This window comes from Lathamus discolor, chromosome 3 (assembly GCF_037157495.1).
Source record: "Lathamus discolor isolate bLatDis1 chromosome 3, bLatDis1.hap1, whole genome shotgun sequence".
NCBI lineage: Eukaryota > Metazoa > Chordata > Aves > Psittaciformes > Psittacidae > Lathamus > Lathamus discolor.
This window is the reverse complement of record NC_088886.1, coordinates 126278277-126285444: the sequence shown is the minus strand read 5'-3', so window position 1 is coordinate 126285444 and position 7168 is coordinate 126278277.

Here is a 7168-nt window from a genome sequence, read left to right as displayed (position 1 = left end):
ACTTTCCAAGGCAAACCAGTGAACCTAGTAAGAAAGGCAGAGGGATCCATTCAAGCTGATGTAATACAGAAAGACAGAAACACCATCCATAAATCAATAGGCATTGATTTAGGTAAATGAGAGCTTTACCCTTAGGTAAGAAAAATTAAATTTTTTATATGTATGTATTTTAAATGTTTCATGCCAGATTTCTGGGGACACATCCAATATTAATTAAAATTTAAGTGTATTGTGTCAGCATCCACAACTTCATTATTTAAGTTTTTTTTTTAAATTAAAGCTTTTCTCCTACATTTTTTCCCCTCCAGATAGAAAGCCCAGGAAGCCAATGCATGATGACAATGTAATAACCAATTAGGGAAAAAAAAGATGAAACTGGTTGCTGGTGCTGAAACTACTGTCAAAATACGTAGTGTATCTGTGACTGAAACAATGTCTGAACATTGTTTTAAACTCATCTGTTCCTTGGGATAGAGGTGGAAGAAATTTCTACATAAATTTATTCTAATAATTTCATTTATTCTCTGGCTAATTGCATGGAACTGTGAAGATGCTTGGAAAATAAGGGTGAGCGTAAACACTGTGTCACCCTGCAGAGCTGCAGTGAGCTCTGACTGAGCCAGCATGAGTCCTCAGGGAAGTAACTGCATTAACTAGAGTGTTCCCAGCCTCTAAGCTGGCATTGCAGAGGCACTACATGCAGGTTTATTAGAAGGAGGAGGGGGATTAAGATGCTTCTCTTCCTTTAATAGCGCAGGAAATATGATGACTGGCAGGATGCATTAGTCTGAATTTGGAAACCTTAAAGCAATGAGGTCAACCCAGCTGTTGTCAGGTGGTATACACACATCACACGCAGCATCTTGCTTGTCTGGTCACAGCTGCAGCCCGGGTCCCCAGCATAGCCAGACTTTCTATGGAGCAGGCTGAAATGCAAGTGTGCGCAATCACAGTCCAGTGGTCAGTATCTTTGGGAGTCTTGTGCTCTCTTCTCCAACTGCCCACTTCTCCACCTCTATGTTTCTATTGTTATTAATATACAACATTATTCTCCCTTCCTTACAAAGTAAGGTAAGTGTTGTATTGGGAAACACTCTTTACAGGTTTAAATCAACAATGACTCCACTGATTTTAATTAAGTTGGTTCAGTTTGTTTCCAGCTGAAGTTATCTTCCATTTTTTGAGATGGCCTTAGGTATAGCTGTTGATAGAAATATTTCTTTTAGTAGTTGGATGGGTAAAATCACATTTTAAAATGTGAGCTTCTTTTCCACTTGTCTCCCTTTCCTGTGAAGTCAAATTGTTACCAGTGACTCAGATAAGCATAGGGAAGAGCTTATGTAAAGTTATTCCTTCCCATGGCCTGGCCAAAGTGTTTTTCTAAAATCCTTTGCCAGCTGAGGTGCGGTACTCCAAATGTGACAGGAGATTTTAAAAGGCACCTGCATGGCTCAGCTCTCTGGATATAAAACTCTGTGTAGCTACAGAGCCAGCTTGTTTTTCTAGGAATATGAGCAGGAGTCAAGAGGGCACAGAAAATGGAGAATTACATCTTCTGCTTAAATTCCTCTACTCTCCCTGCAAGATTGTCCTGGGTTCAGCAGTAGCAGTCATTTTTCTCCTTCTTAGTAGCTGGTGCAGTGCTGTGTTTTTGACCTTCAGCCTGGGAACAGAGCTGATAACACCGATGTTTTTAGTTGTTGCTCAGTAATGTTTACTCTGACCAAGGACTTTCTGAGTCTCATGCTCTGCCAGGGAGGAGGGGAAGCCGGGAGGAAGCAGAGACAGGACGTCTGACCCAAACTAGCCAAAGAAGTATTCCATACCACAGCACGCCATGCCAAGAATATAAACTAGGGGCAGTTACCCAGAAGGGCTAGATCACTGCTCGGGTCAGGCTGGGGATCGATCGGCAGCTGGTGAGTGGTTGTATTCTGTTCCCTTCTTTTTTCCCTTACCACTATTGTTATTGGTGGTAGCAGTAGTGGTTTTGTGTTATACCTTAGTTACTGGGCTGTTCTTATCTCAGCCGTGGGAGTTACATTCTTTTGATTTTCCTCCCCATCTCTCTGGGAGCTGGGAGGAGGAAGCGGGGGAGTGAGCGAATGGCTACATGGTTCTGGGTTGCCAGCTGGCAAAGATTATGAAAAAATCCTATGTGCAAGTGGATACTTGCTTTGACTCTTGTCAGAAGTTCACATTTTAATATTAGCTTCTTTCTATTTTGTTTGGGTTCTCTTCTTTTCTTCTGGTGGTAAAAACTTAATGAAAGTTAGCCTAACAGGAAATGCTGGAATCCAAGCTGTGGATGGTTTGCTGCCACCAAAGTCCTTTGGGCCTTAAAGTTCATCCTTATCACTGCTATTTAACATAACAGCATCGTCAGATTACTTTCCAGCATTAGTTTTCACACATGATTGACAAATGTAACAAGCAGGTAGGCAAGAAACGTAACTTGTTGCAGGACAATGGATGTGCACATTAGAAGCTTTCTGAAATGCAGAATGTTACTAATACCTAATTACCTGATATCAGTGATGGAGTTGGCTGCAAGCTACTCAGTGAACTTCAGTTCTAATACTTTTTTTTTTTTTCATTTTATTACTCACCTCTTGCAATAGATCACTACCCATGTACTCAAGGTATTTCTCGCATACCAGAAGCCCTCAGGACACAGGAACCAATCAAAGATACTGATATTCTTCAACATTAAGTCAGGGAAAGAATTGACAGGAATTTTGAGTTCCCTGTCCATACAGGAGCTGGTTACCATTTTCATATGGCTTTCAGACTGTCTTTACTCCAAGTGGAAACCCATACCTGAGGAACACCCTGCAGGGCCTGAGGCATGATATGCTCCAAACAGTTTTTGATTCCCACCAATATAATTTGTTGGAAACATTCTGCTTTTGTTGGAAGCATTGACAGTCTGGGAGCTACTGAAATATGTCCCTAACATTCTTGAACAGAGTTTGAATGACAACTCAAAGTAGTCATGGCCAATGATTAGACAAAGTGCCTCATGACCATCATAGAATCATAGGGCAAATCATCCTTGCAACAGGTCCCAGATCAGGTATACACTTATGCTTTCAGTCACTTATGTTTGCTTGTTTGGGTTTTGTTTTTTTTTTTTTTTTTTTTTAATTGCACATTTGGAATTGCATATTGGACATTTAGAAGTCCCACTCCAAGGCCAAGCTGGAGTCCCAGCATCCCAGCCTTGCACAAGCAGTGTTGTCCTTTTGGATTTCACCAAAATGAACAGCTGCTGCTCATGTTCCCCAGCTGGTAGGGCATGAAATACTGTGTGATGGTGGCTGGGGAGAAAGAGAGATCCTTAAGGTCTAAAGAGGCAATGATCCATATGATCTGCTCTTAGTTCATGCTCAATATGCTTTGCAGCCTGGCTATGTTCTTGAGCTCTGCTCAGGAGCGCAATGTCAGCTCCAGTGCATTGTTGCGAACACCTTTATCCCTGCCTGAAAGAGGAAAGAAGCATAATGGTCTAGACTCAAAGGATTTCTGGGGCTTAGCTTGACATTTCTAATTTCGGCCTGCCTCTTGCCCTCACTAGTAGCTAGTCCGTTCTTAAGCACACAAAGCATACATAAATATGAGCGCTGTATCCCTCAGGAGTAGCCCCATGAATTAATGGAACAAAAATGATTTATAAACATCTCAACCTCAACCTTCATTTGCTATGTGTGGAAGATGTGTACATATTGGGTTGAATGCCTCCGTGCCGCAAAGTCCAGGTACTTGGTGTTAAAGATTCAGCTACATTATAGGTGATGTTAGTACATACTCCCCATAAACAGCCAGTGGCAAGATTAGACTGAGATCTGCAGGCTGCAGACTGGAAAAGCTTGTAGAATTTGGCATCATCCTGTGGATTTTTGGCCAGCATATGCGTTGATCATCATGGTGTGTTCAGAGACACCAGCAGCTATAAAGCTTCCCACTCCTCTGTTGTGAGATTTTATCATTTCTGTCACAGTGTCTGCTGTGTTACTGCACTGAAAGAGTACAGGGTGGCACCCCCTTCCCAAAAGGTTCCTCCTGAATGGGGAAGGGCATGACAGGAGACCACAAGCCCTCTGTCTGCTCTGTGCAAGGAGCAAGGATTTGAAGCCAGGAGCTGCCATTTGCTGTCAACTTTCTTTATTTTTGTAGCATAGCATTTAAAAGAGGTATTTGACTATGACACACTTCACTCGTGAGGAAGGACCACCATACAACTTTTTTCATAACTTTTACAATTAAAGCCTGTTTTAAAGAACTTGAAAGAGGATTAAATTAGAGACACTTCTTAGTATGAAATGGTGTAGCTTCTCAGTGACTGATGGAAACACATCTGTTTCCATCACTTACAGATGAAGCCAAGCAGCAGGACCTCGCAAAACCAGCATGAGAAAAAAAACAAAATAGAGCATTTTCAAATTTAATTATATAATTTATGAAAAGATAACAGCTCATTTTGGGGACTGTAATAAGAATTTGCATGATCTGTTTGAAAACAGTCTTCTGAGCACCTTATCTCTGTTTACAAATGATAGTTTTCTACTAAGTATTTGTTGCATTTGTTGAACACAAGATAAACATAGGTTAGAAGGCATCAAGACTCTAACACTACTTGTGCTATTTTTCTTTCTTTCTCCTCCCCCTTGTTTCTTTTGTTTGGGGGTTTTGACCTCCTAATGTTTTTGCTCCCTGACCCAGAATATCAAGAAACAAATCAGATTTCCTCAGGGGAAAGGTGCTTGTTAAAACAGGTTTTGGTTTTCAATGCAGCAGCAGCACAAGGTTAGAGCATTTTTGACACAAATAACCTCAGTCTTTAACCTGCAGCACTGCTTTACGTAACATTCAATAGTCTAGTCAACACAACAGGAAAAAAAATCCTAAATTTTTCTTCTTTGGGGCAAATAAGAAAGCACTTGGTAAGGAGAAGTATTTTTATATCAGAAGCTTTCTCTTTCTTTTTCATCTCTTTTAGTTCATTTACTTTAGGAAGATGCTTCATTCTAAGTCTTGGACTTTGAAAACAGAAGCTTTTTGTGGTTATGTGTTTTTTTGGGTTTTGTTTTGTTTGTTTGTTTTTTGTTTGTTTTTTGTTTGTTGTTTTTTTTTTTTAAGTGGATATCAATAGAGTCATAGAGTCATAGAATGGTTTGGGTTGGAAGGGACCTTCAAGATCACCTACTTCTAACCCCTCACGCATTCATTATGTGGCCTTGGGCAGGTCATTTGAGAACAGTCAAAAGCCAGGGAATTTCATGGGTTTATAAATCTGCAGAGAGACTGTGCTGATCAGATAGCGTTTCCAGCTCCTGCAGGATTTCCCTGATTGAATTTCTGCTTAAGCTTAGCTATGTCTTTAAGTAAGAATCGTGTAAACCTGTCTTAACTTTAACATGCCCAGTAATACTACAGCTCTTGGTAATCATTCCCCTGGTTAATTATTATTCATATCAAAGAAACCATGCTGTTCTTGAGGAAGCACAAAGCCTGGATTACGTGTTTATTTTCCCTCTATATTATCATTAAATAAAGAATGCAGCAGAGGAAACAGGATTTAATTTCTGACTCACAGTTGCCTCTAAGTCAGCAGTATACAGGTACTTGAACTAGTAGGATGTGAAAGAGTCCAGATCTCAATGCAGCTTAATTGGGCACACAGATTATTAACTCAGGCATGGATCTAGATTGAGGCAGTTTAGTTTGTGCACCCTGAGTGATAAATCAGGTTGAAGCTGTGCTGAACCACTGGCACTGACCAGCTTGCAGCTTCTGTGTCCCAGAAGCCAAGGCAACACTTCACAATTCCTGTCAGTGAATGCCATGATCAGAAGGCAGGACTCTTTGGCCAGAGCTAGGTTTTAGGTACATTTCGAGGTTTTCTTACAGAGATCTGGAAGCCCTGTGGAATAATAATGCTGTACTGACTCTCAGACCAAGCTTCTAGTGGTTGGCTAGGTCCAGCACCTAGCTTTTAGGTGCTGAACTCTCATTTAGCCCATGCAAGAAAGACTGTTGTAAAGGCATAGTCACAACAGAGATGCTGCAATATGATCAGATAAACAGTATTGCGACAGACTGATTTTCTGCACAGTTTGAGTAGGATTAAGGTGCCTAAGCGTAAGCATCTAGGGGACCTCACCCGGTCTCTAATTGCTGTTTCAAAAGGGTGTTTCTATTTGTGCAGCGCAGCCGATAATGCTGCATAAAGGTGTCAGACCTCCAAGGGTATTGGAAATGGCACTGGATTCCTTTATAGGGATATATCAATCACAGCACCATGATGGAAGAAAACCTAAACCTAATTGGAAAGTATAGTTCACAAACCTCAGTGATCCATTAAAGCATCCGCTTCATGAAGCTATGCTCCTTAAGTCCAAACTAATCCACCCTAAACTTAGGCATTTAAAACACGGTTAAGAACTTGTGTACCATGAATTCCTTCTGTAGTCAGTAAAGAGAGGTATATTTAAGAGTTTAAAATCTAGCAGATTCTGCATAGTTTGACAGCTATCTAATTGTTGCCCAGGGACTTTCTTCCTTCATGTTTATTTTGATCTACATGGGACAGATTTTTGTTTGTGGCAGCAGTTTCCTGCAAACAGAAGGTCAGGATGAGTCTGAGCTTGCGGATGAGTCCCAGCTTGTGACTCCCCTGCAGTCAGTGGAGCTACATCTGCCTTTGAAAATGTGTCAGAATAGAAGCAGGTTCCTTCCCCCATTGGGTTCAGAGAAACAACCTGGGTATTAGATATCATACAGAATTTGTCTACCTGAAAGTCCCTGCTGCAGCTAATGAAATGTACACTCTACTTAAGTCTTATCGTATGGATCATACCTATCTTGATTCAAAACAGCTTTGTTAGTGAAAGGGAGAAGGCAATGGAGAAGAGGAAACTTTGCAATGTGTGAAATAACATTTTAATGAGAAGTTTGCCATTCAGCTGAGAGCTGAAATCTAAATTTCAGAAAGACGAGGAGTGTGGATTCAGGTGGGCAGAAGTCGCATACTGCGAGGGCTTGAATTCTAGATGGATGAACTGATATGGACATTTGAAAATGACAGCTTACAGAGCATCACACTCAAGTGGTAGAAGGAATGGCCCAGCTAGGAGAATATCCATAGTTTGGTGCCATGCTTTGTTCT